Here is a 24,680-nt window from a genome sequence, read left to right on the forward strand (position 1 = left end):
CTTGGCTATTTAACCACAGTTCTTGCCTTCCTGTTTCCTTTTCATAGAGGGCTATGCATGCCTTCTGTGACTCAGTTATTGTTTCTTACTTATCCGCCACACTGAGTCTAAGGATTGTAATTTCCTCACTGGCTTAAGATTCTTGTTGACTAGCTTCCTTTAAAAAAAATAAATGAATAATCCTCTTTTCTAAAATTTAGTGTCAGAGCGTCAATTTTTGGTACCTTTCTTCCCCCTCCAAAGGATATTGAACTGAATCACATTGTGGTAACTCAACGACAGTTAACTTATTGAACCAAATCCTGGGCGATTCTTGTAGCTTTTTTTTTTTTTTTTCCCCACATATTCTAGCTTTAGCTGTTCTAAGAAGCCATCATTTAACGATCTCACAGGCTGGACATTACTGGTCTAAATATCTCAAAGGAAAAGCGGGTCACATATATGGCAATTATTTTTCATGCAAAATTTAGGGGAGGGGAATCATTCCCTCCCCCCAAAATTTCCTATGAAGATTTTTCACTTTGTTGATGAAAATCTGAAAACTTTTTTTAAAAATACAAGTATTTGGGTTTTTTTGCTAAATATTTGTTTTAAATTTTTTTCTTCCGGTTTCTGTCTGTTTGTGGGGGGGCGGGAGGGGGGGTGGAAGAACAGAAAATGTTTTCCAAAATGGAAATATTCTTTGAAAAAAGTCATTTTGGTTGAAAAAAGAGAGAAGGGCGATACAGAGTGACAGGGAAGCACAAGGAAACAAGACGACAACCCTGGCCAGCAGGATAAGCTGTGTTCTTGGCACACAGGCATCACCGTACAGGAGAACTGAAGGAGAGATTTAAAGGAGACCACTGAGTAGCTGTGTGGATCTTTACAGGGAGATTTTCCCAAGCACGAGGAGGGCAGAACGCCCGTACAACCTATGCAAAGAAGGGGTGGGTGTTTGTCCCCCTCTAGCGGCTGGTCCCTGACTCTGCCACATGTTGCAGTTTGGAGGCATTACTCAAATAAATTGGTTAGTCTCTAAGGTGCCACAAGTACTCCTTTCCTTTAGCACAAGCAGTTGAGGCTGATGCTGTTACAGTCTCAGGCGCAATCCCGACCGGCGAAGAGTTGTGTCACTTCTTACCCTATAACGCGTAAGTGCCTTAAGGCTTTGCGACTGTAGTTCTCTGCCTGGGGGGCCCACAATCAGCCAGAAGCACGCGCTTTCTGTCCATTTATTGGGCAGCCCTGGTCCAATGCTTCGGATGGAGGCGCCTGCCTGCAATACCCCAGCTCTTCCACCAGGCTTGGTTAACAATGCGTCAGGGGACTCCACATTCTCCCCCAGCCCCAAATTTCCTCAAAAACCTGTGTTCTGAAACGTCCGGTGTCCTGGAACAATCAAAGGAACGTGAACCTTCGTTGCTCCTTTAAAGAGTCAGTGTCCAGCCATTTGTTCCTTTAACTGGAGTCACCAAACAGTTCAGGTCAAACACAGTCCTGGATTGGTTTATGGGAAAAGGATGACAAATCCCCTTACTAGTCTGGAACTGCACCTTGTTTCTGGCGACAAATGCTCATAGCGTCAAAGGCCGTAGGTTCGAATCCCACTAACGGCCCAGGCAAAGTTGGTTTGAGCAAAGAGGCTGGGGAAGGGGGAACCCTGATCTATAAGAAATGGGACTGAACGCTGCACAGTAAGGGCCTGGTTTTTAAAGGTGATGAGTACCTGCCACTCTCATGGACTCCCTCTGCAGTTCTGAGCACTCGCCCTCTGAAAATTAAACCCAGCACTCATTTGGTGCAAACCCACCAAACAGCTCGTTGCAAGAGCTGCACAAACCTGCACTAAAGCCCCTACTGCAGAAGCCAGAGAGACATGACATCATGTGTGATGTCATGTGTGTGTGTGTGTGCGCGTGTTTTCCCCACCAGCCCCGTGGAGACGTGGAGTGTAACAAGTCACCAAACACAGAATTGTTTAGCACCTCTTTATCTGAAAACCAAGATCAAAACCACACAAACATGTTCAAGTCTCTTCCAAAGCTTCTATTCTGGTTTCAGGATGATGCTATCTAGGTTCCGGTGTCGAGCCTACAGACGCGGGGAGGGGAAGGAGCGTGAACAAAAGTGCAGCCTTGAAACAAACTTCGCCCTCGGAAATGCAGCTGCAGGGACCAAGCATCAGAGTCCTGCTCCTCTCGGCTCAGCCTCACGGAGCCAAATTCCTCCCTCCTACGGATGTAAATCCAGAGTAAACTGGACAGGAGTCAATGGGCCTGATTCCACTCTCCCTTCCAGGGATCTCTCAGCAGTGTCGTTCCAAGGATTTCAGGGGAAATGACTCCTGCTTTGCACAGATGTATCAGATTAGAATCAGGCCCAAGGGGTTCCTGGCCTGTTCCAAAGCGGAGTGCAGTGGATTGATTGGATCAGGCCCTAACACCTGTGTAACAGAATCCATCCCCTAGGCATCAGGTACAATCCTCGGGAGGCTCCGAGGATAAAAATTGAGGTTGGATTCAATAAGGCCCCTGAGGAATTTTAAAAGATACATATATTCCTGACCCAGATTCAGGCATTCTCTGGAGAACAGCAGATGCCAGCTGCACAGTCAGCTCTGCTGAGCTATAACAAAACCATAGTCCATGCCAAGATCTACAGGCTCTGTGGAGAAAAGCACAACCCTTCTACAACACTTGAAAACCAGGGTGTGTGTGTTGCCGGAGGGGTGCTGAAGGGAAGGGTAAGGAATAGCAAATATACCGGGCCCGCGTCTCTGCCGCCCTACACGTTATGCAGTCGTTTGCACCCGTGTAAAGGGAGTGTGAAATGCACACACACTTTGCACTGGCGCAAATGACTGCAGGAGTTGTAGAGCGCTAGGGAATCACGCTGACTGCCTTTTAACACAGCATTTCCAGAGTGTTCATTGCCACAGGAAGTGAGCACCTCATAAACATTAATGGTAGTGCGACCTAGTGGATAGCGCACTGGTCTAGGACTCCGGAGACCTGAGTTCTATTCCCAGCTCAGCCACTAACCTGCTGGATAACCTTGGCCAAATCACTTCCCCCTCTCCGTGCCTCAGTTTCCCCATTTGTAAAATGACAGCAGTGACACTGACCTCTTTTGTGAAGCACTTTAAAATCTATGGATGAAAAGCACTAGATAAGAGCAAAGGATTATTATTAATGTAACACAACATCCCTGGAAGTAAGGAAACATAATCCCCATTGTACAGATGGGGAAACTGAGGCACAGAGATTACATGTGACTTGGTCAGAGGTGGTAACAGAACAAAGGAGTCCTGACTCCCAATCCCCTACTTTAGCCCCCTAAATCCCACACAGCCCCAGAACTGGGGACAGAATCCAGGTTCTCTGATTCCCCCTCCTCTGCTTTAACCTGCTTCGGTACTAACTCAGGGTGACTACAACATACACTCCAGCCGCACAGCTATGGCGCTGCAGCCAGGCCGCTAGCGCGCCATAATGCAGACGCTTCCTCCATCAACAGAAGCGGGTTTTTGGCTGGCAAAGTGAATCCAATTCTCTGAGAGGCGGTAGCTAGGTAAACGGAAGAATCCTTCTGTTGACCTAGCCACGCCTACACCAGGGGTCAGGCTGACCTAACTGCACTGTGAAATTTTCCCCAGCCCTGAAAGACGTGGCAGGGTTGATCAAATTTTTAAGCATAGACCAGGCCTTAAAATAATCACAGCATGGTGCACACCAGCCACACCCATGCACCAAAGGCTGGGAGCAGGCCCATATGCCATCACCACACCAACCAGGGAGATCCTTTGCCTCGAGGGAGGGAGGGGGGACTCAGTGGGGGCCATCTGCACCCACTCTCAGCGCTGCCAGCATGGCCTAAAGGGGCTTTAGTGTAACTGAGAATCAGGCTCGGGATTGTACGTGCTGCAGCTGCTTTCTGGAAAGGACAGCTGGCAGTCAGCAATTGTAACCGGTGATCTCTGACAGCGATATTGCAGGCATGTCCGCAACTCCTGTTCAGAGCCCACCAAGAGCCAGTCGGCTTTTGAGTTTACCTACCCTGAGCACAGGCCGAGAGAAGACTTCGAGAGAGAGTTTAGAAACTCAGGGCAAGCGAGGATCTGTAACTCATTAGCCTGAGTGGTTGCCCACGGAAAGCCAGCCGACCCTCTCCTGCTCACAGAGAAACGCAAGGAAACAATTGGGCTTGTCGGCTGGCCACAGCGTTTTCCCAGCTTCAGTGGGACCTTGGCCCATTTACACCAGTTGAAGATCCCGGAGGGGTGGGGGGAGGGAGGGGGAAGCAGCATGGGGATCAGACACCGTCTTTCCAGCACTCCTCCGGAGTGTCTGCAGCCAGATCCAAAGCCCGTTGAAGACAGCGGAAAGACTCCCGTTGGCTTTGGATCAGGCCAGAAACCAGTAGGGACAGCATACGGGGTTTATAGTCCTTTGGTTAAGTGGCCTGCCTGGCATCCCAAGGACTGCCAGAGCTGGGTAAGCGAAATTCTGGCTTAGTCTCCAAAGCAGCACAGCGACCCTCAACCTTTTCAGACCAGCGGCCTGACAGAGTGGCCACAACTCCCTGGCACCCTACGTGATCCCCCCAGCTGGACACACTGCCCTTGAGAGAAAAGCCCTGCCAGCACCACGTCCTGCTGGTTTTCCCCAAAGGTCTCCCACCCCGTGACTGAGCCAAGCCGACGCTGTGAAACGTGGCAAGATTTGAAGAACCTTGAAATGGACTCAAGGCCCAGAGTTTGGAGCCTAAGCCCCACATTCGGCTCTGGAGTCCTGGTTCCGCCCGTTACGGGGCTAGGACGAGCTTCCAAGCCTGGATCCCAACTCTCCGACATTCAGTGGCTGCTGATGGCTGCTCACTGGGAACATATTTCGATGTGAACAGCACAAGGCATGTTACAAAGTACTTTGTGCCTCGTGTGTAGTAATTATCGTTCCCATCACACAGGGGGGTAAACTGAGGCCAGCAGCTTGCCCAAGGTCTCAGGGCATCCAGAACGAAGCACAGGAATAGAACCCTAGAGTCCTGTCTCCAAGCACCCTACTCTAATCACACTCCCTCCCAGGGGCAGAAGAGAACCCAGGAGTCCTGACTCCAAGCACCGTGCTTCAATCACCAGCAGGCAGACAAGCCAAGAGCAAGTTGAACTAAGTTATTTGAGTTATTTGCAGCCTGAATGGCAGTTTCTTCGCCAGCAGGGGGAGGGGAAGGGGAGAGCAGAAGTCTCATTCGGAGTTGCTGTTTCGTTTCCCTACCGTTCTTTATCAATCGACGACTCCCAAGCTGGGGACTCGAGTAATTTTCCTCTGCACTAACTACAGTTTTCTAAATGAAGGGAAGCAAGAGCCCATTAAAATTGCTCCCTCGCCCACCCCTCTCGGCTCCCTGCAGGGCATGAAATAACCACCTGCCAAGTCCCCAGAGCTGCATGCCATGGCAGGATCGCTGCCGCTTCCCCTGTCACTATTGTCAGAGCAAAATTTAGATACCTGGTAATGAGGAGGTTTAATGTGACAGATGAGAGGTTGGCTCATTAATACACATACACACACACACACACGGTACACAGAGAGAGAGAGAGATGATTATAGGCTGGATTCTGTTCTCATCCACACTGGGGTAAAGCAGGAGACTGTCAGTAGAGTTTCCCCAGTGATCTCAAGAGCAAAAGCAGGACTTCCTCGCAGGCCAGATCTCCACTAGAAACTTTCACGGTTGTAGCAATGTCAGTTACAGGTAAAGCCAGGTGAAATTTTTCACACACAACTTTTTTTGGGGGGGGAGGGGGGAAAGGAGGAGAGGAGGGGAGGTGAAAAATGCAGATTTGGTGATGCCTGAATGTCCTGTGACTTTGTGTCAATTTGGCTAAATTGTTTCAGTCCAAAAAAAAAAAACCCCCCAGAAAAAATCTAAATGTTTTGATTTTTCAGCCTGAAGTGACTTTTTGTTTCTATGGTTCCTTTAATTTTCCTTTACAAAATTACAAATGCTTTAATAGAGTCAAAATCAAAGCCAGGCATGTTGGTTTCATCTGAATGAAAGGCTTTGTTCGAGACCAAACATTTTTCAGCTTGTCCGTTCACCGAAAAGTTTGAAAAAATTCATTTGCAGTTTGACTCGACACAATTCTTCCCCTGGCCCTCCTCCCCCCAATTGCAAGTGAATCCAAAAGTCCCTTATTCGCACAGCTCTAAGTAGGGAGGTGATTTTTTTTTGGGCCATATTTCTATCCTGGCAAAAGCCCTGGTGTAGACGCAGTTACACTGACCTGCCATGGGGCCTTGCGTTAATCATTTCCACTCTGTGCTTCTCTTTCCTCTCCCAGCCTTTCTCTGGCCTGTCTAATTAGACGGTACCTTCTTAGGGACAGGGATTGTCTTATATTTTGTGTTTGTACAGCACATAACACAGCAGGACCCTGATCTCCATTGGGGCCTCCAGCCATGACTGGAAAATACATAATAATAATAACAATAATTAATAATAGTATACCAACGCGTAAGCGGCTACAGATGGATCGGGAGGATAAGCTGCAGTCAGACAGCAGTTTAAGTGGGGAAATGGTTTGCACAGAGAGCGAGCTGCCTACGGTCTTGCAGAGATGCGGCTGTGCAGACATCAATAGTAGTCCAGTCCCAGCCACGTCCTCCTCCCCCTCCCCCCAGCTTTAACCACTAGGTGACACCTCTCCATTCCCTAACACCTTTTAAGTCAGTTTGGCTGTCACTGACCATTTCCCATCTGTGGCATCTGAAACTGAGACCTCGTCAAAGCTGAAATTTGTTCAGCTCCCGTACCACGGAAAGACCTTGACAGCGGTCTCAGAGGTAGCCCTGCACACCTGCCCTGACCAGAGAGCTAAGCTGACTAAACCACCGTGATCACCCCCATCACCTAGCTAGCTGTCTACAGACTAAAGCTTTGTCTCCACACAAAAGTGGTGCCACTTTATCTGCGCCAGTACAGTCAAAGTTTCACAACCCCTGGGTGCAGTTCTATAGATGCAGTTCAGTACCAAGGTGCCTTACAGAGATACAGCCCATTCTCCCTCTTGTATGGCAAAGGAGGTGCATCATAAGCCCGAATATTTCACACTGGGGTTGGGGAACCAACAAGCATCTGTTCGTATCATTGGCTTCACTTGGCCTGGATCTTCAGGAAGAGACAGCAAGGCAAAACCAGGCAGCTCGAGCTGTGCGGTAAGCCTACAGTACTCCATCCGGGGACGTGACCAAAGCTCAGAGACCCCAGCAGCCAGTAGACTGGGCAGATGGATGAAGTGCAGTTTGCCTTCACGTCTGGTCGAGGAAAATTTGCTCCAGCTGCGCTGCTGATCCTGAGAACATCACTGGCGCTGGGCCGCACAGATCGACGCTCGTCTGTGTCCCGTCCCCCATCCCCGCCCCAGCTGGAAACGGCACGTGACAGAGAAACAGTCGAAAAGCCATGGAAGCCTAAAGACAATAGGCAGGTACGTCCATGGCTCAGATCCAGGTGACAGAACTTGAGTACAACACGCACTTCATGAGCCTATCTACCTACCTAAGCTACTTCTCCGTCCTTCATCACCACAGTATCTGAGAACCTCACAATCTTTAATATGTTTATTCTTCACAACCCTCTGTGCAGTAGGGGAGGGAACTAAGCCATAAGAACCTCTATAGAATAGAAGGTGAAGAGAGACTAAGTGAGTTACTCAAGGTCACACAAGAAGTCTGGGGTAGAGCAGGGATTTGAATCTTTAGGTCTCTCAAATCCTAACCCCTGGGCCATGGGAATCAATGGAAGGACTGCAGTGAACCAACTGCATCAGAAGGGCAGCGAGTGGGACAGCAGTTTAGAAAGGGGAAGAAGGAAATGCCAAGACGACCCCAAGGACAGTATGGAAGAGCCTGAGAAGAATGAGATTTGCGCCCCCCAAGTCAAATCTTGTGCACCGGAGACTGGAACCAAGGCAAAACACCAAGTTAAGAAGCATTACAGGGTGCAGAGAGGAGGATATGTTCTGAAAGAAAGTTAGGGGCTATCCATAATGGGCGTCGGGTTTTCCCCCAATAATCATAGCAGCTAGTCGTCCTCTCCGATACGTGGGTTTTACCCAAGGGAAACTCCACTGGACCTGATTCTCTGTTGGCCGACACCTTGTTCAGTCATTCAGACCAGTGCAAAGCGGGTGGGAAATGCTACCATTCTGATTTGGTACCGTTTTACATCCCACGTTGCATGGGTGTAATTGACCTCACAGGCTGCAGAGCAACAAGAACCAGGCCCCATTCAATGGAAACACTCCTGATTTATACCGCCATAAATGAGAGGAGAATCAGGCCCATTACCCCCCAGCTCTCCCTTCTCAGAGAGATCTCTGGATGGACAGCACTCAGGTCCACCAGCTGTTAGCTATATTGCTTCCTGCTTTACTGCCAGGCACTCAGCTGTTACAGTGATGAAGGCAGTAGAAGAATCTATATAGAATAGAATAGAATAGAATAGAATAGAATAGAGGTTCTATGTTTGTACAGGGCCTGGCACAATGGAGTCCTGGTCCATGAATGGTGCTACCGCAATAATGAATAATATTTATAATAATATAGGTAGCAAGGCAACAATTAATGAATACGGCTCAAGCCATGGCACATTCGCAGTGACTGGAGCTGGCTGAAATTTTTGGTTTGGGGAAGAAAAAAAAAAAAAACTTTTCAGTTAAAAGTGGCCATTTTTTCAAATACAACAATTTTACAAAAACATTTTGATTTTCTCATTGTTTTCCATTTTTCAAACGTTTCTTCTCAAAAACGGGGGGAGGGAGGGTGTTTTAAACTGTTTTCGTTTTTATTTTCTCAGTTATCAATTTTTTTCTCATTTTCTAATCGCCAGGGTTTTTTCAGTTATTTTCAATTTCCAGTTATTATTTTCATTTTCCAATGATCCACTTTTGTTTACCACTTTGGGTATTTTTTTCCCCTGGCCAAGGCGCTACTGATGTACAAATAATAGCAATCATTGTGTTCTATACTGCGATCCATCACCTCCGTATCTGACCATGTAGAACCAACAGAAATAGCAAAGCCTCTCTGGCACGTCTCCATTTTCAGGCTCAAAGTTCTGCTTTGATTTTTGGAGAGGAGGAGCTTGGTAGGAGTTTAGAGGTACCATGTCATTCTGGATTTCCTCTGAAAATCAGGCATCTTTAATATGTTTCAAGATGGGCATCCAAAATCCTTAGTTACTTTTGAAAATCTTGGCCAATAATATAACAATAATAAACATCATGGGGCTGTGGGTTTTTACTTGCATTACCCAAATGTTAATTGCACTCGTATGTGAAGCACTGATCAATCAATCCAGATCATACACACAAATGAAATACAGAAGTGTACATAGTTCCCTCCATTCCCCCATTATGATGCACTGATCCTCTAATCAACTCAGACCCCTATACACACACACTGCCAGTTCAAAGCCTCACTTTATGTACGGAGAGATTTTGTAGAACCAGCGCTGCTGGAAGTTAAAACACAGAGTTCCTTTAGGCACGAGAGTGAAGATTTCCAGCAGGCAGAGCTGTTGTAAATAAAGGGGATCCGGTTTCTGATTGATTTATTCATTATTTTTTGTACTGCAGTGGAACCGAGGATGATCAACCAAGATCAAGGGGAAACGACTGTCTTTGTACAGCCCCGAGGACAACTGGGTCCTGGTCTGTGACGGGGGCTCATAGATGCTACTAATAATTTGAGTAATAAATAGTAGCGGTTCTCAATGTGCTAGGCGCTGCACAGACACAGCCCTTGCCCAGACAAGCTTCTTATAGTCTAAGCAGACAATGCACCGGAGGCGCAATTAACCACCTAGCCTCACCCAGAAGCAGCAATGAGAATAGACCCTAGCTTTCCTGACACACAAGCCAGTCTCCTAGCCGCTAGACCACACTACCTCTCAGGACTAGCATTCTAATACCAACTGCTGTTAACATAGTGACAAGTTAGGGTGGGAGTCACATAGTTCAGAGCCTGGCTTTGTACCTCTCTATTTTCAATGGATCCAGATTTTTTTATTTATTTATTGGTTCAGCCATAAAATTTGTACCTAGATTCTGAACTTTCCCTTTTGGGGGTGCGTGGATATCGGGATTCCTGCCACGCTGCTCTCTGACAATAGCAATACTAGGCCTGATTTTCCATTGCCCAGCACCTTGTGCAGCCAGGGAAAAGCGGGGTGAATAGAACCAAATCCAAATCAAGGAGCATTTGGCACGCCCTCTCCACCGGTGCTTTTGACCACACAAGGGGCAGGGAAAACTGAGCCCAGGGGATGGGTCCCTTTTGCCTTCAGCTGCATGACTCATGGCTCCGCCAGGGCATGTGACTGCATGACAAGGTACATTCGGTCGTGCCTATTACCGCATTCAGAGGAACGCGACCGATTCACAGGCACATCCCTGGGCCAGCCTGGACAAAGGCCCTTCCCACCTGCCAGTAAGAGATACAGCTCCATCCCCTAACTCGTTAACAGCCCCCACGCACATATGTCTACAAGCAAAAGGCTAACAGGGGAACCTGGGGACTGATCCTCATCTCTAAGGTCTCTTTACACCCAGTCAGGCAATGTAAAGGGGTCAACTGACACCTACATTAAAGCCAGATTGATACAAAGGAGGCTTGGTGCAAAAGAGAATCAGGCCCTGGCTCTTTAAGGAACCGAAATGCAAAGAGACAGCTGGTTATCAGCTGTTGCCACTCACTCATAGGAAACATATTCTACAGACACACACAAAACCTGTCCCCCCTGCTCTGCATAACTGGCCCTGTTGCTTGTAAATTACATGGGTTGAGCTGGGACAAACTGGAAGTGAAAATTAAAATAAATAAGCTTGCCCCGTCTCTCAACACCGAAGAAAATTTCATCCGGACTCACTGCATAATGTTTCCTGTTCGCAAAGAAGGCTACCCCAGACCAGATCTGCTTTTATAAGGAAGTGTTTTAATCCCATTCCTGTCCAGTCCTCTTAGAAGCAAGGAATTTTTCCCCGAAGAAGCAGCCTAGCAAACTATTGATGTAAATCAGTGGCCCGCTAGGTACCTCTGGGCTGCACCATATGAACATGTAGTGTGTTCTTGACGGTGATGGGGAGGCTAGACCCTTAATCTTACTGCTCAAAAAAAGCAGGTCTCTGCCATCTAAGCAAAAGGAGAATCACCCCTAATGCTTAGCAGTATAGGGTTATGATACATAGCTGGGCTGTTCTGATTCCATCCAGTAGAGGGCAGCTCTCCCACGCGCTTGTGCTCTCTCTCATACACAAGCCAGTTCATGACACTTCTTGCAAAAATCCAAGTTCTTCACCCACCCCAGTGGAAATGGTACCCTTCAAATCCCAAAAGCCAGCAAAGGCAATAGCCGTGTTATGAATATTAACATCCCCTAACACAGCATTTAAGGGGAGCCATGGATGGACGGAACTATTCTCATGGCCTGAAGTCAGGCAGTCATCCTGCCAGCTCCCACCAGCAAACCAGGGCCACCAGGAGAGCATTCAGCAGGGAGGCCTCTGCAATCAGAGGAAACAGTGATTCATTAAGTGGCGCTAATCCTTCTGAGTCACTGCTGAACCAATGCCAAAGGACATCTTGCTGGAGTGGCCGTAATTCTGACCAGACACAGTCAATGTACCTTGGAGGGTAAATATACCCATTGCACAGATGGGGAAACTGAGGCACGTGAGTCTTGGCCAAAGTCATGCAGAGAGTTGGTAACAGAACCCCTGTATAGACACACTTCCTATCAAAGCCAGAAATAGACTCATGGCAGGCTACATTCATTCCCAGAGCTGGCCCCCCAAGAGTCCTGACTCCCAGTCCCCTACTCTAACCACCAGACCCTATTATCTTCCAGAGCTGGGAATGGAACCCAGGACTGACTCAGCTAGGAAATTTGGCCTTCAGACATCTCCCCAATAAATATAGTTCCACAAGACTGAATGGCTTTACTTGAAACAACATTGCTTTATGTATCGTAAATCCATGAGACTCCCACAACAGGCCCGAATAAACCTTTACACAGCTTCCAAATCAAAAGACATGACTTCACATCCATGGGGTGAAGACCCCCGCACTCTAGGATGGCGGAGTTCACGCGAGATGCGCTTGGGCTGATGAACTGAGAAAATTCTGAGAGCGGCTCCATATGGAAGCATCACCTGCCGGCCATATGGGATGGCCGTGGATTACGGCTGCATATGCTTACAAACTGGCCTGAAAGAGAAAATCAAGGGCTGAGCTTTTCAAAGCTGCCTCAGGTATGTGGATAGCAAAGCCTTTCGAGCCGGGACGGAGGGAAGCAAGAATGGTCTACTAGTGCTTAAGGTGTTAGCCTACGGCTCAGAAAACCTGCCTTCAGCTCTCTACTCTGTTATGGGCTTCTTGCGTGATCTTGGGAAATTTTCTGTGTCTCTGTTGAACAGAGATAATATTATGGCCCTACCTCAGGGAGATGTTATGAGGATAAATATCTTAAAGGCTGTAAGGTGCTCAGAAGTAGTTGTGGTCATTTAAGGGTGACAGATAAAGGAGCAAATTTATGGCTGATGTGCTTGATCACTGGAGCTGCTCAGAAAACATATGTACGGCAAAAAAAATTCTTTTAAAGAAACACAATTTTCATTTAAAAATATTTTTCATAGACTTTTATTGGGGGAGGAAGGCTCATTTAAAAAATGTACAGTTTTCAAAACCCCAGACATATTTGGATGGAAATGAAAACTTGCTCTGAACATTTTCATTTAGTGTGCGGGGGGGAGGGGGGACAAAACATTTTTTGTTGAAAAAAAACTTCCAGACAAAAATGTGCCCAGCTCTATTTGTTTGCATGAAAGAGAGCGAACAGGGACTTGAAAGGTCATTGTAAGTGTCTCAAAACTCAGTAAACTGAGGCACAAAATAGAGATTCATGTATCCAAGATCAATGGCAGAGCAAGGAACAGAACCCCTCCTGTCGCTCTAAGTAAAAATGTAGTAACTCGTTTGGATGGATACAGTCACTTTAAAGATAAAAACAGATAGATCCCTAGGCTGGATCCAGCCTGAGGTCCAACTTGCCCAGTATCCTGGGTGCTATGGGTGCTGCAGAGGAAGGTATAAGACCCCAGCAGCAGTAGCTCTAGGGTAACCTGCCCCCCCCCCCACATCATGTCTTCTCCTGGTCTCCTTCTGGTTTAAGCCTGAATATTGAAGTTTAGTATCTCCTCCGGAATGTTTATCATTAATTATGACAACTCTGGATATTCTTGATATCCATATCAATGTCCAGTCCCTGTTTGAATCTTGTTACATTCTTGCCCTCACTTACTTCTTGTGGCAATGAGTTCCATAGTCTAATTGTTATTTTTTGGGGGGCAGAGAGCAGTGGGGGCGGTGGGAAAAGTATTTGAACAAGACCTTGTTTTCCTTCTTAGGCACTTTTGCCCTTTAGTTTTTCATGAAGGTTTTTACATCTACATTATTATTATTTATATTTCAGCAGTGACTAGAGGCTCCAGCCAAGATCACCATGTTGCACAGCCTCTACTCCAAAGAGCTAACAGTCTAAAAAGACAAGACAGGTGAAGGATTTTCCCCAAGGTCACTTGCAGAGCCAGTATAGAACCCAGGAGTCCTGATTCCCAATGCAGTGCCCTGTCCATTGGAGGTAGAAACGTCTGAAGTTCTGTGGAATACTCTTTGGTTTTCTTTATGTTGCCTTTCCACCATAGTCTTCACAGTAGTAGTAACAGTGAGATTATTAAGACACAACAAAACTTCGGTCTAATCAACCATAACCCTCAAGTGCTTTAGAAAGGGAAGCAAGCGTCAATTACCCACCTAGTGAGATTCAGAGAGAAGAAGTGACATGCACAAGATCACAGAGCAAACAGAGCAGGACTAGCACCCTGGGCTCCCAACTGCCAGCCCAGTGCCCCACCCGCTGGGCCATACTGCTTCCCATAGAGCGTGAGGCTTAACAGAGAGAGTAACACTTAGACAAGACAAGAGAGCGCCAGGATTTACCACGTTCTGTTCACACACAAGGCGCATTGACCTTGTCTTCACGGATACAAGCATACAGCACATCATGCACAGGAGCCAGCCAACACACTGTTTATGGGAATAAGCTGTACTTTTTTATACCAGCATAACTGCATCCACACTAGGCATGTTTGTAACCCTTTATCTACACCGGCTTCTAAGCAGATACCGTTAAAGGGATACAAAAATGGTGAGTGAACCAGAGAGCTGGTTGGAATCTCTCCAGTTTTTCAACCTATCCAATTACTTTTTTGAGTTTTGAAATTTTGAATTCCCCACCCTCCCCCGCAAAAATCTAACTCTCCTCCACAAAAAACACCCCCAAAAAATCCACACACAGTTTTCCCCCTAGAGTGAGGAAAAGAAAAAAAAAAAAAAAAGAAGGAAAGAGACTCACATGAACAATGCCAGTCCTATCGCTTGATAGTGCTCAGATACCATGGTAATGGGGGAAGTGAAAAAAAACAGAATAGGAGAGGACCCCTGCTCTTCTTTAAAGCAACAAATTTGGGGAAATCTCCGCAAATTTGCACAGATGCAAAACGACGGCACAAGGTACTAGAAAAACAGGCCCATCATTAGAAGATTTTCATCCTGATTCTGGGTCCTTGCCGGATGATTTTTTCTTCTGCTACATGTTATGCAACTGCTTCGTGAATAGGTCTAGGCAGCAGAGACCATCAGCCTTCAGCTTTCAGACGGGATTTTCAAAACAGCCTGCTGGGAGTCCCTCAGGTAGCCAACAGCCCTATCTGATCCAGTACGATTAGGCCAGAAGTTTTAAAAAAAAACTCAGCACACGTGACCATGCAAAGTATGTACGTTCCACCCCTTCCCCCCACCCCGTGTTTGCGGTCTCTATTTGATTGTCAGCTCTGCGAGACAGGGACTGTCTACCATTCTGTGTTTGTACAGCGCCTCGCACAATGGTGCACCATTGTTCTCCAAGTGGTTCAGGAGCCAAATTAGCAATCAATATTACCCAAAAGAGCCACAATAGTGCGACAGGTTTCAGAGTAGCAGCCGTGTTAGTCTGTATTCGCAAAAAGAAAAGGAGGACTTGTGGCACCTTAGAGACTAACAAATTTCCGATGAAGTGAGCTGTAGCTCACGAAAGCTTATGCTCAGATAAATTTGTTAGTCTCTAAGGCGCCACAAGTCCTCCTTTTCTTTTTACAATGGTGTGAATTCATTGTTTCATTTACTCTCTCTCTCTCTCTCTCTCTCTCTCTCTCTCTATATATATATAAATTCTCACAGCAAAATGACTGACCAAGTATTCTTATTATTTTATCAGTTACAATTGGTTAATAACATAGTAAAAGCATCCTGATTGGTTCATAACTTAGATTGTTTAATAACTAAATCACATGTTTTAATCTCATGTGCTGCAAAGAGCTGCAGGGGACACATTAAAGAGCCACTCGCGGCTGCTGCACCTCAGTCTGAGTATCGCTGGCCAAGTGGCTACAATGGTTGACTGGGACTCATTCAGGAGACCTGAGTTTGATGCTTGGTTCTGACCCACTGGGTGACCTTGGGCCAGTTACTTCCCCTCTCTAGGCCTCTGTTTCCCCATCTACAAAACGGGGGTGATTATGATGGCGACCTCCTTTGTAAAACGTGTTGAGGTCCACTGACAAAAAGAGCTAGGTGTCATTAACAACAACAATCCAGGGCCATATTTTTCAGAAGACCTCAGCTCCCATCTTATCACCCACAGAAATAGCTTCATATCCGCACATTGGCTGCTGAGCACTTCTGAAATCTCTACCTTACTTCGGTGCCTAACTGGGTGCTGATCTCTCCAGAAACCCTTACCCCCAATGGTTGGTGCTGAGTTCTAGGAAACCTGGGCAATTTTGGAAAAAATCCAGCTCCGGACACATTCACCGTCCCACCCAAGGAGTAAATTTCCACTCTGCAATACAACAAACCTGATGGAAACAAAACAATGCTGTGCAATTGCTTTTGCAGAAGGGGGTTAGAAAAAGAAAAAGAAAAAGAAAAAAAGACCTCAGAGGAACCACTATAAACAGCCTGGGTAAAACCTAGTAAATAAAGTGGGCTGCTCCCAGCCCTGCTTCCTGTTTGCTTTCGCAGCATGTTCCGGGCTGCTGTCACAGCCCTGAAATTGACCATCTTACTATGTTTGAGAGCTGCCATGCTGAGGTTAGATATTCATCCCTGCACTGTCACATGGAGAGTGCGGGAAGCAGCTTATATCTCCCCTATTCTGGGGCTTCCTGAGCCAGTTGATTCCCAGTGCTGCCCTAATTTATTATCTGTATTGCAGAAACACCTAAAGGCCCCCCCCTTTGCCCATCAAGGATCATGGTCCCACGGTGCTGGGTGCTGTATGCGCCTACAAAGAAAGGACGGTTCCTGCCCCGAACAGCCTACAGTATAACATGCCTCCCGCACTGCCATAACTCTGTGGGTTTTGTGGCAACCAGGAATTTATTATTAATAATAATTATTAATCAGTTGTATTACCATAGAATGTAGGAGCCATGGATCAGGACCCCCCCGGCGCTAGGCGCTGTACAAACAGATTTCAAAAAGACAGTCTCTGACCCCAAAAGCTTACAATTTACTAATCACACCAGCTATGTCTCCCATTCCCTGCTTACCCAGAACAGACTCCTGCAGGGGCTGTCTGATTTAGCTCTGTGCTTGGCAGGAGCTATTCCCCAGGGGGAGGGCTTTAGGCCAGCCTCCTAGCAGAGCCAACACAAAGGTGCTGCAAGGGTGTCCGCTGAATCCAGTCTTTCTAAACACCCTTGTCCCTGAGAGATGGGAGCCCTTTGACTTCTTAAATCAGCGGCATTCCTCTTTCTGGGAGAAAAGGGGTTCCCACCCCCGCACCCCACTCCCACAATGCAAACTTCTGTGGATGTCAGGATGCCTGTTTTTAGTTAGGGGTAGGGACAACATTCGGATGTGAATTCTGAATCCAAGCTCTCGACATTCTTATCTGCATGGCTGGGCTTTTCTTTGTTTTTAGGCAGCATGGCCAAGTGGCTAGTGCATTGGACCAAGACTCGCAAGACCTGAGTTCTTTTCCTGGCTCTACCACTGGCCCACTTGGGCAAGAGCCTTCCCTGCTCGGTGGCTCAGTTTCCCCATCCCACCTTTTGTCTGTCTGGTCTATTTAGACCGCAAGCTCTTCAAGGACAGTCTCTTGCTATGTGCCTGTGCAACACCTTACACAACAGGGCCCCGATCCCTGGTGGGGCATCTGCGTGCTACCATAATACACATAACAACTAGCTCCTGACTTTGCTCAGAAAGTGACTCAAGAAGAAACACACACACCGAAGGTCTATTTCAGGGGTACTGCTACTAACAACAACAAAACCTCCAGCTAAAAAAAACAATGCAACAAAACCAGAGGGTGACAATAGATAAGAAGGCTGAACACAGCATGGTTTCTCAGCACAGGGCAGTCTCTCTGAAAGCTGATCGGGTGGGGAGCGGGGGGGGGGGCGGTTGGAGGACACACGGATGTCAACTGCTGAGTTGTCTCCTAAACCCCATGGGCCACTGGAGCATCATCCAAGCTTAAAACCAAAACCAAAAAAAAAAAAAAACAACCCCAACCCCTAACCCAGTTGGGCTGGTCAAGCTAAAGCAAAGCCTGGTTGTTGTTTTTTTAAAAAGAAGTTGCTAATTTTAAACTCCCCAGTGGAAAGAGTGAGAGGTACTTACAGGAGACAGGATGGCTGCGTCCTTTTCCACGTATGCTCAGCCCTGGATGTCTGCAAGGAATCTCTGACGACAAGGGAGCCAGTCCCAGCCCTGCAGGAAAGCCGTCTTGTGTCCCGTGTTCCTCCCGCCCCCCCTCGCCAGCGCCTCAACAACTGTCCCCAATCTGTCACTGACAGCACCATAGAGGGAATGAACCAACCCCCCTCCCTTTCCCCAAACACTGTCCTAGAGTGACAGAAAGAACTCGGCCTGTCTAAAGGGCAGAGACAGATGTAAAACTAGAGGGAGGTGATAAAGCGCAAGGGGGGGGGGGGGGGGGCGGGGGGGGATGGGAGAAGCCAAAGCAGCCTGCCTGGAAACAGCTGTTGAAAGCAGCGGCTTGGTTCGCTTCCTTTGCAGCCAAAAGAGCAGTGACCACAGTGTGTGTGTGTGGGGAGGGGGGGGGGGGCTGCCTAGCAGTTCAGACAGCAAGGCAGTCTAGCATTACCTGGACCGAAAATCCTTCCAACGTCCACACCCACCCATGCGCGCCCCCTGCACTTCCATGCACCATAATCCGTCCTGTCTCTATCGGCCCACTCGCTCCTGCAATCTCATGATGGAAAGGGAACTGGTAAATAAACACCCAGGGCCGGATTCTTCCACTGCGCTGCACGGCGGGTGGACATTTGCACTAGGGCCCGGGGCCCTGGAAAAGGGTACTCGGGTAAATGGTGGTGAGTGATCCAGACGCATGGGGCTTGGTCAGAGCCAGAGGATGCCTGCACACTTGGGACTTTTCAAACTAGTCTGAAACAAATACGCAAGCACAGGGAGACTCACTGAGGGTGTGTGTACACACAAAAGTGTACAGCTTTAACTACACCAGTGTAGCTAAAGTCATTCAACGCCCTAGCGTGGACACAGTTGTACCAATATAAAGGTGCCTTATCCCAGTATAGCTTATTCCCCTTCCTATACAGGAATAGCTATACCAATATACGCACTTTTGTACTGAGATAATTGCATCCACGATAGGATACAGGTATGGTTAAAGTAGGAACACACATGTAGACAAGAGTTTCTGACGAAGACGGCGTGAGAGGCCGTTTCCTAGGAAAGGATGCTTCCTTCTGCGGTTTGAAAATGGATCTCAGTCAGTTGCAAAATACCAAATGGCAATGGAAGCACTGGAAGGACAAAACTTGCCTTACACTACTTAGATGTAGAGTGGGTTTGGGGGGGGGGGGGGGCGACCTGGATTTGTGCTGAAAATGGCCCAACTAGATTATCATACACATTGTACAGAGAGTGATCACTTTAGATAAGCTATTACCAGCAGGAGAGTGGGGTGGGGGGAGAGAAAACCTTTTGTAGTGGTAAACACCCATTTTTTCATGGTTTGTGTGTATAAAAAGATCTTCTATACTTTCCACAGTATGCATCCGATGAAGTGAGCTGTAGCTCACGAAAGCTCATGCTCAAATAAATTGGTTAGTCTCCAAGGTGCCACAAGTACTCCTTTTCTTTTTACGAATACAGACTAACACGGCTGTTACTCTGAAAACTACTTAGATGAGTGACAGAAGTGAAGTCTAGGAGTCAGAGTACAGGGGCTGGACATCAGGATTCCTAGGTTCTCAGTCTGATTTCTGGAAGATGTGATGGCTTACTGGTTTTCAGGACTCCTGGGTTCTATTCCCAGCTCTGGGAGAGCAGTATGGTCTACTGGTTGAAGCAGGTGAAGCTGGCGAATCCAGATTTCTGCGTTTTGTCCCTAACCGTACCACTGATTTGCTGTGCAATCTCTGGCAACTCACTTTGCCTGTCTAATGTGAATCAGTTTCCCCATCTATGAAATTAGGATTTACTGGTTAGGAATCTTTCCGAACAGCGAGGACAGCACCGCCCCTTACACCAAAGAGCAAAGCATTGCCCACCTCACCAGGGGCTTTGGGGGGACTAAGGCTTTTTTCCTGGAAAGACTGGGGAAATGTAATTAAAAATTGAGATTTTTCTCTTATGAAAATTTCCATTTTTGACAGAAAGCCATTTCTCATTGAAAGGAAAGTTTCTGCATGGCCAATGGAAAGAACCCAAGATTGATCTTTTTTTTTTAATAGAATGCCGTATTACTATTTGCTTTGCAGTAGCATTTAGCGGTCCCATCGGCTACCAGCTCCTCATTGTGCTGGGTGCTGGACATACATATAAGAGGCAGCCCCTGCTCCAAAAAAGTTTATGGGAAACTGAGGCACAGAGCGGGTAAATAACCTGCCCACGGTCACACAGGGAGTCTGCTGCAGAGCAGAGAATTGAATCCAGGGCTCCTTAGAGAACAGAACCTTAAACACCAGGCCCTTATTTTCAGTGCTACGTACTGGAGGTCACCTTTTCAACCCTGGGACACAACAATCCAGATACTGCATAAGCTAAACCAAACCATGAATTCATTCAAACTAGAGATGGAGTCCAGCTCTGGACCCTAACTGTCTCAGAGTTTGGGAAGGGCAGGGTGTGGGATACGGTTTGAGCATAATCTATATCCTCATCAGGCCAGATTTTTAGGGGTACTGAGCAACCACCACTCCCACTGACTCAGCACTTTTGAGAATCAGGCTGATGGCATCCAGTATAAAAGGGAGGCTCATTTAGTGAGCCTTGTTCCCGGACTGGCACAGGCCAAAAGCACAGGCCCTGCAGATGGACTGCATGGTACAACCAGGCACGTGATTTCCCAAGCATGATTGCAATGGGATGGTGCTGCGGGCAGGGAGAGGTGCAAGCATCAATTCAAGGAAGGTCACTGTCCCGGAGAGCCTTTCTGCACCAGAAGTGGTTGGGTACAAAATGCAGGAGAGGTTTTCTTGGCATACCTCAAATTGCATTGGACACAGGAACCCAAAGTGCCTATTGATCGCGGACAGCAGCGCCGTGCGTTCCAGAACGCGAGGACGTGGCCATGGGGGTTTTAAATCACCCTGGTATTGGTGGTCACATACTTCTGAGGCAGGGTCAATAACGTGCTTACATAATCGCTCGACTCCTCCCGCGAGGCTGGCTTGGGGAAGGGAAGGGTATGAGTTTCAAAGCAGCACTGTTCAGAAGTCCTCCTCCAACCTCAAACCTGCTGCATCAACCCATTGAGTGAGCCATTCTGCAGCCTTAGAGCAACTGCTCAAAGCCCTGGTCTGATCCAAAATATAAAGCGTATCAGCCACCGGTCCTGGGGCCTTCTGCCCTATGACTGAAGCCTATGTCTGGGCACCCGGCGACAACCCGTGTCCTCCAAACAGCACCACTTTGGAACCGAGGCCTGGTCGACACTGGAAGAGTTATACCAACATAGCTAGGTTGGTTAGGTGGGTGATTTTATACCAATTTAACTTTAGCCAGCATAAGTCCTAATGTGGATCCAATTACACCAGTCTAACTGGTCCTTATACCTGTACACTCAGCTGTTCCTGAACCAGCATAAGCTATACCCGAATAAGCTCTTTTATACCGATGTAGCTGCGTCCACACTAGGAGGGGTTTATCGGTTTAGTTTCACCAGTATGGTTAAACTTACAAAAACTTTCTAGCGTAGACAAGGAATGTGCCGATCAGGATTCACAACAAAAATGGAAAGAATGGCCAGGTAGGTAAGAAATAGGATGGGGAAGCTGGGTTCAGCTCCTGGCCCTGTTACAAACCCGCTGTGCAACCTTAGTCCCTATGTGAATCCGATGGGAGCAAGGCACCTACATACCTTTGTGAATCGAGGGGTGTGTCTATGCTACAGTGACCCAGCTCTGGCGCTGTGCGCCGCTGTAGCGTGGACGCTTCCTGCATCGACGGACAGGGCTTGTCCATCGATGTCGTTAATCCACCTCATCGAGAAGCGATGGTAGCTAGGTCACCGGAAGAATTCTTCCGTCAACGTCCCCTGGGGTGAGGTCAACCTAACTATGTCACATGAGGCGCAAAATTTTTCACAGCCCTGAACGATGCAGTTAGGTCAACCTAAGTTTTAGGGGTAGACCAGGCCTGGGTCATACGGCCTGATTCTATTTTCTACATCCCGGCCTGATCTACACTGAAAATGAGGTGGACACGCCTACATTGCTTAGGAGTGTGAAAAATCCACACCCCGAGCACCATAGTTAAGCTGACCTACCCCCGGGAGTAGAATGGAGGATGGAGGAATTCCCCATCGCTCGGGGAGGCGGATTACCTACCGCAACAGAAAAACTCCTTCTGTTGAGGCAGCACGAGTGTACACTACGGCGACAGAGTGGCAGCACAGCCACTCTGCCGATGTAGCATCCTTAGTGTAGACGTGCCCTTAGATCGTAAGCTCTCAAGGCTAGGAACAGTCTCTCTTTATGTGTCTGTGCAGCATTTAGTCCTGATCTTGGCTGAGGCCTTTATGCACTTCTGTAACACATAATAATAATAATAATAAACACCACATTACGATCCAGCAGATCTTCCGTCTCGTTATACTTTATACTGATCTTACACTGGCATCTCTCCATGATTTATTCCGGTATCATTTAGACCAGAATTAGGCCCTCCATCTTGACCTTGCAAGGGAATGGACAATGACCTCACCCGGTCTTTTCCATATGCAGCCACTATGATCTCAAGTTTATTATCTGCCCCCGATCTGATATTAAAAAGCCATCTCAATCCTCTTCTGAACATCCAGCAAAACCTGCTTGCTCAGCAGAGAAAATAACCCAACGCCACCGCCCACTTCGAGAGCTGGTGTCAGATTATGTTTAAAATCTCTCCTTGTATTGATTTTAATATCAGATACAGAATATACATTACATGAAACCATAAAACCCTCATAAAACAGTTACCCGGACTTGTCTCTACCCACAACCTCATTACAGACAATGGAAATACAAACATTTACTGTAACAGCAATAAACAGGGATACGAGTTCTAGAAAAAAAACACCCTCTTTTAAACTGTTCCGACACCACCCCGCCCCCCCCCCGCCATTAATGCCACCAGCAGTCCTAATTTCCGGGGAAGGGAAGGAGATAGGGACAGGATAAGAGTCTTTTCACACTTATATTTCATGATGGATGAGACCAAGTATACAATCTGCTTTCACAGGAAGGGAATGTCATCTAGTGGTTAGAGCACAGGACAGGGAGTTGGGGCTCCTGGCATTGGAGAGGAGTGGAGTCTAGTGGTTAGAGCAGAGAAAAACCTGGGTCTGCCCAGGTCTGCCAGCTCATCTCAGTGTGGTCGTGGGAAACTCCCGTCACTATATTCGTGCCTCGGTTTCTCCATTTATAAATGGGTGATGATACTTAACTAGCTCTCAGGGTTGTAACGAATGTTTGCAGAGCACTTTGAAAGCCTCAGGTGAGAGGTCTTCCCATAAAGGCAAAGAATTATTTGACAGAAAAATAGATGCTCTGAGATTCCTCTCTTCCGTCCAATAGCTTCATGGCCACACCCTTTACACAGACATCTGGGGCATGATTCCTATTTACAAAGGGGCATTGAAGTGGGTGTCAATCTGTTACACTCACAACCGCTTTAAAACCCTTTTACTTTACCACAGTGGCATGAAAGGCCTTAGTATAAACGGGAATTCAGACGTTGGTCCTAAGAGGCACATGATACCCAGCTGATGTCATTCCATCTAGCTCTACTGTCTTCAGGGGAGCTGCAGCTGATTTACACCAGCTCAGGATCTGGCCCTGTAGTTATCTCTAATCAGCACTGCTCCCAGACCCCTGCAAGCTGGCACAGCAGAAGACCAGGTTTTCTGCCCACGCCTGAGTTCTTGCATTAACAAGCCCAGCCATTATGGCCAAATCTGCGCTCATCTTGTTCTTTGTTTATTGCAATGTCTTGGAAACTTACAACCTTGTTGACAGGACTTATCCCATTCGGGATGTGGCTGAAGGAATAAAGGCTTGGAGACATCCACTCAGTGCTTTTTGTGGGACTCTTTGACCAGCTACAGAACTTTTAAGTGAGTATCCTTCCCGATACACACACACATCCGAGAGCCTTGTTGTGAGAAGATTTAAGGATCTGATTCTATGTCGTTCTTCAGGTCGTGTATCCACTTAAACCAGTGCAGAGTGGATGTAAAACACTCCCAAACCCCAAAGGCACTTTGCACTAGTGCAGACACTTTCCACTAGTGTCAATGACACTGGCCTGATTCCGAATCGCACTCAGGCGTGCTCTACGCACAGGTTTTGTACTGGTAAAACTATGTCAGTCAGGGCTGTGATTTGCTACCAAAATACAGTACAACTCCTACTGTGGATGCAGCTGTGTCAGTGTAAAGGTGCCTTATACCAGTATCACTTTTTCTCCTTCCTTTATGGGAATAGCAATACCAGTGCAAGCACTTTTATATCAGCAGAACTGCTTCCACAGGAGTGGGTTATATCTCTTTATCTATACCAGGACAGTTAAAATGGTACAACTTTCCATAGAACCATAGAAATGTAGGGCTGGAAGGGACCTCACGATGTTATCTAGACCGATGAAGTGAGCGGTAGCTCACGAAAGCTTATGCTCAAATAAATTGGTTAGTCTCTAAGGTGCCACAAGTCCTCCTTTTCTTTTTGCGAATACAGACTAACACGGCTGTTACTCTGAAACCTATCTAGACCAGTTTTCAGAGTAGCAGCCGTGTTAGTCTGTATTCGCAAAAAGAAAAGGAGGACTTGTGGCACCTTAGAGACTAACCAATTTATCTGAGCATAAGCTTTCGTGACGAAGTGAGCTGTAGCTCACGAAAGCTTATGCTCAAGTATATTGGTTCGTCTCTAAGGTGCCACAAGTCCTCCCTATCTAGACCAGTGTTTGTCAACCTTTTTGATACCAAGGACCAGCTTGCTGCCATCCTAAACTGTGCCAGGGAGATCTCAGAGACCGGCGCCAGTCCACGGACCAGTCGTT

General features: G+C 47.3%; 1 protein-coding gene across 14 annotated transcripts in view; it reads right to left on the reverse strand.

The window, feature by feature from the left end:
- Positions 1-24,680, reverse strand: part of MEF2D (myocyte enhancer factor 2D) — a 176,915-nt gene that overhangs the window by 95,858 nt on the left and 56,377 nt on the right. For 3 of the 14 annotated variants that reach the window (XM_043535007.1, XM_043535006.1, XM_037883483.2), the window contains exon 1: positions 17,772-18,009. The exons of 8 other annotated variants lie outside the window; for them this stretch is intronic. The gene's annotated coding sequence lies outside the window, so the exon portion shown is untranslated. Of the gene's footprint in view, positions 1-6,268; positions 6,288-14,457; positions 14,872-17,771; positions 18,010-24,680 lie in introns of those variants that run through there. 3 more of the 14 variants (XM_043535004.1, XM_043535009.1, XM_043535003.1) reach the window with 3 other exon arrangements.

This window comes from Chelonia mydas, chromosome 24 (assembly GCF_015237465.2).
Source record: "Chelonia mydas isolate rCheMyd1 chromosome 24, rCheMyd1.pri.v2, whole genome shotgun sequence".
Classification (NCBI taxonomy): domain Eukaryota; kingdom Metazoa; phylum Chordata; order Testudines; family Cheloniidae; genus Chelonia; species Chelonia mydas.